The sequence below is a fragment of the Sus scrofa genome, chromosome 6 (genome assembly GCF_000003025.6).
Source record: "Sus scrofa isolate TJ Tabasco breed Duroc chromosome 6, Sscrofa11.1, whole genome shotgun sequence".
In the NCBI taxonomy this organism is placed as follows: domain Eukaryota; kingdom Metazoa; phylum Chordata; class Mammalia; order Artiodactyla; family Suidae; genus Sus; species Sus scrofa.
In genome coordinates this window covers 79,273,850-79,286,519 of record NC_010448.4, presented here as the reverse complement: position 1 = coordinate 79,286,519, position 12,670 = coordinate 79,273,850, and the positions used below count along the sequence as shown (strand labels likewise).

The window sequence follows — 12,670 nt, the reverse complement described above, 5'->3', positions numbered from 1 at the left end:
TTAGGAGGCTTGTTGTATAATTTTATTTGTTTTTGAGTTTCCATGGAATGCTTATCAAGGGAATCACTTTTGGAGAGATTGGTCACATTAGAAAATTTGAAATACTTTGTTTTCCAGTTTCTGTGGAGAATAAGTGTATAACTGCACTAATTGGGTGACAAAGCTCTGGTCATTGACAGAATTTTGGGGTTGTAATTTTCTCTTACTGCTAAAGCAATCCATTTTTGAATTCTGTTTATCCTTAACTCACTGTTCTAGAATTCTAGAGGACCTGTGCAGCAGACTCTCGAGGATCGAATCTTCACTCCTACTGTCTCGGCAGTATACAGCACGGTGAGTCCCTTGGGTCACCTGTCAGATTGTGTGTGTGTGTTTTTCGCACATGAGCCTTTTGATCTAATAGGCAATGTTTGTTAGATCGGTACATGATAGACTTTTGACAAAAAAGGTCAATAACAGCTCGAATAGAATTAGATGTATATACTGTAATATGGAGAATAGGTCTTTCCCCCCGTCATTTTAGTGTGAGAAGTAGACATGAAACAAACATTCTGTTATGGTAGATTGACTTGTACATCTTTGTTCTTTTTTTCTCCCTTTTCCTGACCTTCCATAAATACTGTGATTCTCTCAGGACGTTGAGTTTTAATTTTCTTTTTGGACATTTTTTTCTTACATTTTAGCAAATTTTACTATTTTTAACTTAAATTTTTAAATTTTACTTTTTCCCTTTTTTGATTACATACAAAAATGCAGAAAGTTTAGAAAAAGGAATAGTGAGAGGCAATTAAAATTTTTGTTAAATTATTGAAATTCATAAATGAAGGGAAATTTAAAAGTTAGAGGATGAAAATAATAAAATTAGAAACAGATTTCAGGAGTCTAAAAGTGGGCCTAAAGGAATTTAGGGGAGGAGTTCCCGTTGTGGCTCAGTGGTTAACGAACTGCACTAATATTGATCCCTGGCCTTTTTTTTTTTTTTGGTCTTTTTAGGGCCACACTCGCTTATGGAGGTTTCCAGGCTGAGTCTAATTGGAGCTGTAGCCGCCATCCTATGCCACAGACACAGCAATGCCAGATCTGAGCCATGTCTGTGACCTACACCACAGCTCATGGCAACACCGGATCCTTGACCCACTGCTCAAGGCCAGGGATTGAACCTGAAACCTCATGGTTCCTAGTCGGATTTGTTTCCGTTGCACCACGATGGGAACTCCTGATTCCTGGCCTTGCTCAGTGGGTTAAGGATCTGGTGGTGCTGTAAGCTGTGGTGTAGGTCGCAGATGCGGTTCAGATCTGGCATTGCTGTGGCTGTGGCACAGGCCAGCAGCTGTAGCTCTAATTCAGCCCGTAGCCTGGGAACTTCCACATGCAGCAGGTGTGGCCCTAAAAAAGACAAAACGACAAAAACAAAACAAAAAAAAAAAGGAATTTAGGGGAGAATTGGGGAGCTAGACATATCTTTTTTTTTAACATTTCAGTGCTTTATAGAAACTCAGTGTAGTGAGGGAGATGAATCAATAATTATAGTCTAAAGTGATGGAATAAAACAATAACTTTTATCCTTTTGGGTTATAAATTGTTGAATCTGAGAATAGTTGCAGTGCTTTCTCTTTAAAAAAGAGTGTATACTAATACCCAGTGTTTACATATAATTTCATAATTTCACAGTGTCCATCAGGCCATTAATAAGGCTCTGGTTAAGAACCTTTGATTAGAGATATGAACATGCTCTTATATATGAGAGGGAGGAGTCGCTTCATTGAGGAGGCGATGCTAAGCTGGAAGCTATGGGACTTTGCTAAGCAGAAAAGGGAAGAAAAGACCTTTTAGGAATTGAAGAATTAGAGGCATGGTTAATGGAATGTCAGTAGTCAGTCAGGTGTGGCATGTGTGTTAGGTTTTGTAGTAGAAGTAGAGGTGAGCTAGGTGGGCTTTGGCAGTTTTAAGATCATCCTAAAGAGATAGAAGTTTATCATGTGGTAATGGGTAAGGTGATTTTTTTTTCCTGGTTTGTGCAAAACAAGCCTCAGTTTTCTCCTATTGTAGGTTAGCTAAACATCTGTTAATTACTTTTTGAACCTCTTTACTCTTAAAACAGACCCAGTTTGGATGATGATCTTTCTGCTCACCTTACTAATTGGGAACCTTCAATTTACATTAAAAAATAACCTTTAATTTTTCCTGGCACAAACATCCTCTAGGCCAGAGTTGTTTGTTTGTTAAAAGTACTGAGCTTAAAGGCTGCATACTTCTGTCAGGCATAACTCTTAAAATGTAACCTTTTCTGGAGTTCCCGTCGTGGCGCAGTGGTTAACGAATCCGACTAGGAACCATGAGGTTGCGGGTTCGGTCCCTGCCCTTGCTCAGTGGGTTAAGGATCCGGCGTTGCCGTGAGCTGTGGTGAAGGTTGCAGACGCGGCTCGGATCCCACGTTGCTGTGGCTCTGGCGTAGGCCGGTGGCTACAGCTCCGATTCGACCCCTAGTCTGGGAACCTCCGTATGCCGCGGGAGCGGCCCAAGAAATAGCAACAACAACAACAAAAAGACAAAAGACCAAAAAAAAAAAAAAAGTAACCTTTTCTAATTATGAAAATACACATTCAACATTAAATTATTATTTTCAAAATTAGGATAAAAAAGAAAATGAAATTTTCTAGTAATCTTGACTGATTTCTAGAGGCAAGTACTGTAACCATTTTTTGGTATAGTTTCCTTGTCTCTCTTTCTGTGTTGTAGGCTCTGTATAAAATATTTTATTCTAATTTGTCACTTTATAATGTTAGCCTTTCCTATGCTACTTGAAACATTTCTTAAATAATAAACTGTTGTATGTTGTTTTATTTGCAGAATTTAACATTGACCCAACATTTGACAAATTATTTCCATTCATAGTAATTTAAGTCTCTTCCCCACTTTTACAGTGCTGTTGTACATATTAACTGAATAAGTATGAGCGGAGTTGACCAGGTGCTTAGTCCCCCCTTTTTCTCAGCCCCCAAATTATGTATTGGTCATTTATTATTATTCCTCTAGTGTCTAGGTTCATTAGCATCATTTCTACATCAAAAAATAAAGGTTAACTTTCAATTCACCTCCTCCTGGCTCAGCATATGGTGCCCATATGTCACTTTAATGGAGTTGGTTAAATTCCTTGAAAGTCAAAAAGATATCTGGACAGTCTTAAAAAATTAGCAATCAAAGATTTTATTTTTTTATGTCTGATATGGAGGCTGTATGGCCTTATGTCAACCACTTTAGAGAAGTTTTTTGCTGATCGTCAACGAAGTATCAGAAATAAGACTCAGCTTTTATAATGCCTTCATTTTATGTTTTAGCTTGCTTATTATTATTCTAGTCTGGTTTGTTGAAGTTTGTCTTTGGAACATTTATCAGGGATGAGAGGGATGCTTTTATCGTTATTCCTCATTAGCCATCATTACATTAGAGTGATTCATCATATGAACAAAAAGAATAAAGCCAATTTTTTAAAGCTCTAATAAGTTTATATTATGTAGGAGAGAGGAAATGGCAAAACTAAAGAGGCATGAGCTAATTTGAAGTATATTCATTAATAATTGTCTTATTGGCGTGCTTCTTAAGAACAAATATGAAATTTTACCATGTTGTCTATTTTCGGCTTTTATAAGTCAGCCCTTCATATCCAGGCATTCTGTGTCTTCCAATTCAAGCAACTGTGGATTGAAAATATTTGAAAAAAAAAAGAATCCAGAAAGTTCCAAAAAGCAAAATTTGAATTTGCCATTCACTGACAACTGTGTATGTAACATTTATATTTTATTTACACTTATTTATATAGCATTTACATTGTTTTAGGCATTAGCCTAACCTAGAGATAGTTTAAAGTATAGGAGAGGATGTGTATAGATTATATGCAAATACTGAAACATTTTATATGAGATTTGCGCATACTTGGACTTTGGCATCTGTGGGGCAGGGTCTAGGGACCAGTCTCCATCGGATATTTAAGGAAAACTGTATGTTATTTAGAGAAATTAGATTATGACTATTAAGCTAATATTTTTAACTTAATTACAGAAATAATAATATGTTTTTTTCGGAATAGTGATTTTACTACAAGAAGCAGCAGTCTGTATTCTGGGAGTTTGGAAGGGCCATCTTACTAACTTTGGAAAATTCCTATAAATAAATTATTTAATTTGAATGAATTACTTTTTTTTTTTTTTTTTTTTTTTTGTCTTTTGAGGGGCGCACCCATGGCATATGGAGGTTCCCAGGCTAGGGATCTGATTGGACCTGCAGCTGCCAGCCTACACCACAGCCACAGCAACGCCAGATCCAAACCACATCTGCAACCTACACCACAGCTCAGGGCAATGCCAGGTCCTTAACCCATTGAGCGAAGCCAGGGATCAAACCTGCAACCTCATGGTTCATAGTCTGATTTATTTCCACTGCGCCATGTCGGGAACTCCTAATTTGAATAAATTACTTCTTCTTTTTTTTTTTTTTTTTTTTTTTTTTTGTCTTTTTGCTATTTCTTTGGGTCGCTCCCACGGCATATGGAGGTTCCCAGGCTAGGGGTCTAATCGGAGCTGTAGCCACTGGCCTATGCCAGAGCCACAGCAACGCTGGATCCGAGCTGCGTCTGCAACCTACACCACAGCTCACGGCAACGCCGGATCGTCAACCCACTGAGCAAGGGCAGGGACCGAACCCGCAACCTCATGGTTCCTAGTCAGATTCGTTAACCACTGCTCCACGACGGGAACTCCTGAATAAATTACTTCTTAATGTCATAACATTTCACAATCTTTTTCAGCCAGCTTATATTTGTAAAATTTTTTTTTTTTTCCCCATCCTCAGCTCTGTGTCATGTAATTAGAAAATCAAGCTTATATATATTTTTTTCCAAGTCACTGATAGTAATTGAACAGGCCTGCATGTCAGTGAGGAACTCTCCACAGAGACAGAGTTTAGCTTGGACTGATCTGCCCTCCTTACGCATTGGTGTCCAGCCAGATTTACATTCACTTACTGTCCTGTAAGCCAGCACAGGATAACAATCCATTTTTTCCCCCAGTGGTAAAACACCAGTTGAACTCATGATTTGTTTATTTATACTGTACTTTCAAGAACAGCTTTTTTGAGGTTATTTTTTATATACAGTAGGGCCTATGATCTAAATATATCTGAGGTTTACCATTTAAAGTATCTAATTTGGTGTATTTATCATTAGTATATTCCAATAAAAGCGTCTTCCACAATCAAGAAAAATAACATATGCATCACTTTCAAAAGTTTCCTCCTGCTTTGTCATCCTTCCTTTCTGTCTTCCCCCATCATTGGTCTGCTTTCTGTCATTTTGGATTAATTTGCATTTTCCAGACTTTGTTTTTTGTTTTTGTTTTTGTTTTTTCACTCAGGTTATTTGGAGATTTATCAGTGTTGCTCTGTTTATCAATAGTTTGTTCCTGGGAAAAAAGTAAACTTGAGACTTAAAATTTAGGGTTGTCATAGTCACAGGTTTCATGTATAATTTTTTTCCGCCTGATTATAGAGTTTGGTTTTTGTTAAACATAATATAAATCATAATGATTATACAATTTGGTAGTTTTCTAATACAGAATTGCACTGTAAATAATTCCCATGCTGTTACATAGCATTTATAAACATTGTTAGTGTGGGTTTCAGAAAAAAATAATGAAAATTATAGTAAGTGCTTTGAAGGAGATAAATAGTATATAAAATTGATTAACAGAACATTTCTAATTAGGTGTGAGTGGAAAGCCTGAGAAGGTGGCATTTTAGGTAATATCTGAAACATGAGAAGAAGTAACCCTTCATGCATGGGGAGGAAGCACAGGAACTTTCCAAAAAAATGTTGTAGCTGTTCCAAGGCTTTCAGGTGGAAAGAGCCTTCATGGTGATGAGCTCTGGAGGCAGCACAAGGTGGGATCCTTAGAGTTGGTGCCTGCTGAGAACTTGAAATGTGGCTAATTTGACTGAAGAGCTGCATTTTAAATTTTAATTTGCATGTAAATAGCTGCTTGTGGTCACCATTTTGAAAAATGCAGCTCTAGAGTGAGAGCTTCCGGATCATAGGAATATTGTAAAGTTCTGGTAGGGCATTTGGATTTTATTTAACATGCAGAAGGAGCCATTAAAGGATTTCAGGTATGAGTATTGCATGATAATATTTAAATTATGAAAATGCTTTGTTATTATATTAATGGATGAATTGGAATTTACACTTTACATGAGGACAGAATGTAAACAGACTGTCTTTTTTTTTTTTTTTTCCTTTGGTCTTTTTGCCTTTTTGCCCACAGCATCTGAAGGTTCCCAGGCTAGGGGTCTGATCGGAGCTTTTGTTGCTGGCCTATGCCAGGGCCACAGCAACGCGGGATCTAAGCCACGTCTACCACCTACACCACAGCTCATGGCAACGCCAGATCCTTACCCCACTGAGCAAGACCAGGGATCGAACCCACAACCTCATGGTTCCTTGTCGGATTCGTTAACCACTGTGCCATGACAGGAACTCCTAAACAGACTATTAACAGCAGTTAGGTAGCTCTAAAATCTGACCAAATGGATTCAAATCCTGGTGTTTCCACATAGCAGCTGTGTCATTGAGCAAGTCACTTAACTTCTTTGCACCTGAGTTTCCGTCTTCATTAATAAAGTGGAAGTAATTATTATAGTCATCTCATAAGGTCATTATGAAGGTTATATGAGACAAATCCACTTAAAACTGGTAGAGGCTGCTATGTAATCATCATTCAGGTATTTAGCAACAACTGCTACCACAGTCACCATTTTTGCCACTCTTACAAGGAAGAGGAAACAGCTGACTACTCTTACCATTCATTTGAAACTAAAACGAAAGAAGCTTAATGTGGTTTTAGATAAAATGGCTTATATGTTTCATTTTAATAATGTGGCTCTTAAAACTTCAGTATTTATCATAAAAATCACCAAAGGAAGTTCTTTGGAATGTCTATTAAAATAAAAAAGTAGGGGTTGTTGTCATGGCTCAGTGGTTGGTGAACCCAATCAGCATCCATGAGGATGCAGGTTCAATCCATGGCCTTGTTCAGTGGGTTAAGGATCTGGCGTTGCCTTGAGCTATGATTTAGGCCACAGACACAGCTCAGATCCCGAGTTGCTGTGGCTGTGGTGTAGCCCAGTGGTTGCAGCTTGGATTCCAACCCTAGCCTGGGAACCTCCATGTGCCACTGGTGTGGCCCTAAAAGACAAAAAGACAAAAAGCAAAGCAATAAAATAAAAAAGTAAGCTCTTTCCCTTAGTGAACTAATAAATGTACAACATAGAAAACTAAGAAATTTAGGGTATGAAAGACTGGTATCATTCCCCTGTGTTAAATAAATACTGTTAACAGGTTTTTGTTTTTTTGTTTTCTCTTTAGGGCCGCACCTATGGCATATGGAGGTTCCTAGGCTAGGGGTCTAATTGGAGCTGTGGTTGCCAGCCTATACCACAGCCACATCAACGCCAGATACAAGCCATGTCTGCGGCGTATACCACAGCTCATGGCAACGCCAGATCCTTAACCCATGGAGTGAGGCCAGGGATCAGACCCACAACCTCATGGTTCCTAGGCAGATTCGTTTCCGTTGTGCCATGGCAGAAATTCCTGTTAACAGTTTTTAATATTTCCTCCTTTAGACAGCCACTGGTATTGTTAGATGCATTGTTTATTTTTAATAATTCCATAAAAATTTTTATGATCAAAATAATATAATTTTTAACAGTATTATTATTGAATTGTAGACTATTGCCACCTTATTTTATAAATTACTTCCCTCTCTTTATCTTAGACTTTTATGGGAAAATAGCATTTGAGAAATACCTCAAAAGTGCTTGTCAAATGCCAGGTTTTATAGACATTTCTGATGGTTATAGTTACTATCTTTAGTATTTTCTTCCATTTTCTGTGGAATGTTAGGACTGTGTTGAATTATATGGGTTAATTATTCATTAATTCAATCATTTATTTTACCTATTAAATCAAAGTAAAATGAATTTTCAAATTTATATCATGAATTTCATTTTAACTAGTATTGAAAATCAAAGAATTGCACTTAAGAGCCTATTATATGCAAGGTACAATGGGTGATAGTAGTTGTCTAAGTACACCTACTATCAAATATAATGAAATATAATTTTATGAATTTATTAGACAAATGATCAATACCAAATAACTCATTTTAAGATTCTTTGGAAATTTGACATTTATAATGAAGATTCTATTTCTAATTCATCTCTGGTTATTTATGAATTATCATTACATATAAAGTTTATGTGTATATATGTTTGACTCTCAGAATAGTAGTAGGTAATACAGTTTTCTTAAAGAAGTTAGTCTTTAAAAACTAGCAGTTAGGAGTTCCCGTCGTGGCGCAGTGTTAATGAATCTGACTAGGAACCATGAGGTTTCAGGTTCGGTCCCTGCCCTTGCTTAGTGGGTTGACGATCCGGCGTTGCTGTGAGCTGTGGTGCAGGTTGCAGACGCGGCTCGGATCCCGTGTTGCTGTGGCTCTGGTATAGGCTGGTGGCTACGGCTCCAATTAGACCCCTAGCCTGGGAATCTCCATATGCTGCGGGAGGGGTCCAAGAAATAGCAAAAAGACCAAAAAAAAAAAAAAAAAAATTAGCAGTTAAAAGGAATATAGATGCATTGGGAAGGAGAGAAATTAGGCGTTTAGGATTAACATCATACACACTACTATAATAAAATAAATAAACAACACGTTCCTACTTGTAGAGCAGAAGGAACTATATATTCAATATCTTGTAATAATCTACAATGGAAAAGAATCCGACAATGGAAAAGAATCCGACAAACGGAATCACTTTGCCGTATACCTGAAGCTTAACACAATATTATAAATTAACTATACTTCAATTTTTAAAAATGGCTTAAAAAAAATCACCATAGGTACACCTACACCATGGAATGTATTTTTTTTTTTTTGTCTTTTTGCCATTTCTTGGGCCGCTCCCTCAGCATATGGAGGTTCCCAGGCTAGGGATCTAATAGGAGCTGTAGCTGCTGGCCTACGCCACAGCCACAGCAACGCAGGATCTGAGCCTCATCTGCGACTTACACCCACAGCTCATAGCAATGCCAGATCCTTAACCCACTGAGCAAGGCCAGGGATTGAACCCGCAACTTCATGGTTCCTAGTCAGATTCGTTAACCACAGAGCTGTCATGGGAACTCCCTATGGAATGTATTTAGAAGAATGAAGTAGATATGTATTTTGACTTGGAAAGATCTCTGATGTGTTGATAAGTGAGAAAACTTATCACAGAACAATTACTATTGTACAGAAATTATTTATAAAATTTTTGTATTTGCAAATGTACAGAAAGATTTGGAAGAATTAAACCATTAATATATATCAGACTGTTAATAGTTTTACCAATGGGGAATGTAGTAGGATTTGAGAGTGTCAATCAACACTACTACCACCTTTCACTTTTTTTTTGAAACAAGAAATATTTGTTGTATTTTATCAATTAAAAACAGAAAGTAAGGTTTAAAGTCTTTTTGTCCTCACGGTTTTTTTTTTAAATTGGGCACTTTATTTATTTCTTGCTTTTTTAGGGCCTCACCCTAAAATGGAAGTTCCCAGGCTAGGGGGGATGAATCGGAGCTACAGCTGCTGGCCATGGCAACTCGGGATCCAAGCCACGTCTGCAACATATACCACAGCTCACAGCAACGCCAGATCCCCAACCCACTGAACAAGGCCAGGGATTGAACTCGCAACCTCATGGAAACTAGTTGGATTCGTTTCTGCTGGGCTACAATGGGAACTCCCTTCTCACAATTTTTATGGCAGTGGATATGTGTGGATTGGTGGTAGTTTTATCCTGTAATCAATCAGTAGGTGCAAGTGTTTTTTTCACAGTGATCTTAAAAATTTACCTGGAAATCTAAAAATAATATTGGTGTAGCAGTAGTAAATTGTGGCTCAAAATTTTCTATTGTGGTCTTTTTTTTTTAAAAAAAACAAATTTTTAATATAAGGTAGTCAGCCGAATCTAAGCCTTATATTACTTTTATTTATCTTGGTTTTTTTATGTCTAGGAGCTTAAATTATTTTTTTATTGAGACTGACATATACACTGTGTAACTTTAAGATGTACAACATATTGATTTGATAGATATTGAAGTATGGTCATCTGATAGGTTAACCCCCTCCATTACATCACATAATTATTATTTCTTTTTTGTAGTGAGATCATTTAAGACATAGTCTGTTAGCAGCATTGCAGTAGATAATATAGTATTGTTCACTGTAATCACAGTGCTGTGCATTACATCTCCTGGATTTATGCAAGTATGTACCTTTTGACCGATATCTTTCCTACCCACCACTCCCCCAGCCCCTGGTAACTACCATCTGTTCTCTTTTTCTGCTGTTGGGCTGTTATATTTTACTTATTAATTGATTTATTTTTGGCCACACCCATTGCACATGGAAGTTCCTGGGTTAGAGATTGAATCTGAGCTGTAGCTGTGACCTCTGCCGCAGCTGCAGCAATGTGTTTGGCTGTTTTAGATTCTACATATAAGTGATGTATAGTATTTCTCTGTCAGATTTATCTCACTTAGCATATTGCCCTCAATATGCTTGATTTTGTCGCAGATAGCACGATTTTCTTCTTTTTTCCTTTAATGTCTGAGTTAACATTCCATTATATGTATGTGTATATGTGTGCATATACATATGTAAAAAACATCTTCTTTATCCACTTTTCCCTTCATAGCCATTTAGGTTGTTTGCATACGTTGGCTATTGTAAATAATGTTAGAATAAATATGAGAATGTAAGATATCTTTTGGATAACTTGTTTTGGATGTATACCCGGAAATAGGATTGCTGGATCATATGATTGGCTGACTCTCAACCTTATATTACTTGGAAACATATCTTGAATTGAATGTTATAAAAATTTATAATATCTCCAAGACTGTTTATATTTCATCATTTCCTTATTCCTCCTGGGCTCATGTTTTACTAACATCTTCATGTTTTACTTTTATTAACAATTGACTCTTACCCATCATTAACATTATCCTCCTTCCTTTAGACAAATCTCACAGTTAGCACCATCAGATATTTGTGAGATCTAGATGCTGTTACAGATGTATTTTTTGTTAAAAATATGGCTATTAATTAGACCCAGTCTCTTTTGTATATTGTCTGTCTGTCTTCCTAAATGTGGAATACATTTATTTATCTGTTGTAACAATTTAATGTTTTTTGTTGTTGTTGTTTTTTCTCTTCCTTTTTAGGGCCACTCCTGTGGTATATGGAAGTTCCCAGGTTAGGGGTCAAATTAGAGCTACAGGTGCTGGCCTGCGCCACAGCCAGAGCAATGCCAAATTTGAGCTACACCTGTGACCAATGCCATACCTTACATCAATGCCAAATCTTTAACCCACTGAGCAATGCTACGGATCAAGCCCTCATTCTCATGAATGCTGTTTGGGTTTGTTATTGCTGAACCACAGTAGGAACTCCCCCAATGTAAGACATTTTTGAAGTTACTTTTCTGAGGTATTATAAATAAAATTGATAAAGCCTCTGACCTCTTGCAGCTCATTTTCAGAGCTTAAACATTAGAGATATGGCAGAGTTATTAAGGATGTTGAGACAAACTTAATTCAATAAATGTTTACTGAATGATAGCTGTGTGCAATTTTTTTGTTTTTTTACATTTTTAATGATTTTAATTTTTTTTCATCATGGCTGGTTTACAGTGTTCTGTCAGTTTTCTGCTGCACATCAAGGTGACCCAGTCACACATACATATACATTATTTTTTTCTCACATTATCATGCTCCATCATAAGTGACTAGATATAGTTCCCTGTGCTATACAGCAGGATCTCATTGCTTTTCAATTTCCTTTCTCACTACTATTAATAGTAGTTTGCATCTATTAACCCCAATGTGTGCAAGTTTTTGTGTCAAATAATATGAGATATCTACAATGGTAGATAATATCCTTGTCTTTAAGAGTTTTCATTTTATCAGATGAGATGGTAATATATTGTTTTAAGAACCTATTGGAAAATTAGGAAAACATATTAGTGACTATATAAGTTAAATAAGTTGTATAAATAAATAAGTTTTACTAGTATAGTTAAGGATTTTCATTAGGTAGAAATGCTTGTAGGAGTGGCGCGTGGTTGTAATTGTTCAACAGAGAAAAAAAGATGACTAGTGCCTTAAAATGTAGATGGCAAGAAAGTTTGTACTGTACATTAGTGGAAGTAGGGATAGGTGAATATATTCCAGTTAAATCTTCGAGGTGAATGCTAAATACACCATTCCATAGTGTTATGAGTCATGAAATGTGTGGTTGACCCTTGAACATCTAATGTTTAGGGGCCCGTTCTCCACCCAGTTGAAAATGCACATATAGCTTAGATATATAAAAATTGAACGAATATGGTCACGTCACGGCAGTTCATCAGGAGGAAACTTGCAGGATATTTATTGAACTCTTTTCTTCATTATCATCGCTAATACTTAGTGAGCACTTACTATGCACCAGATGCTGCAGTTTTAGGAGAGTTCAAGGACTCTTAGCTAAAGGGCTCATACTGATTAAATTCCTTGCTCTGGTCTAAACCAAGTTCC

The 12,670-nt window shown here is 36.9% G+C and overlaps 1 protein-coding gene across 36 annotated transcripts in view; it reads left to right on the top strand.

Moving 5' to 3' along the window:
• The window catches only part of EIF4G3 (eukaryotic translation initiation factor 4 gamma 3), a 359,841-nt gene that overhangs the window by 95,543 nt on the left and 251,628 nt on the right, over window positions 1–12,670 (top strand). For all 36 annotated transcript variants that reach the window (XM_021097639.1, XM_021097671.1, XM_021097668.1 and 33 more), the window contains one exon: window positions 259–333. The gene's annotated coding sequence lies outside the window, so the exon portion shown is untranslated. The remainder of the gene's footprint in view (window positions 1–258; window positions 334–12,670) is intronic.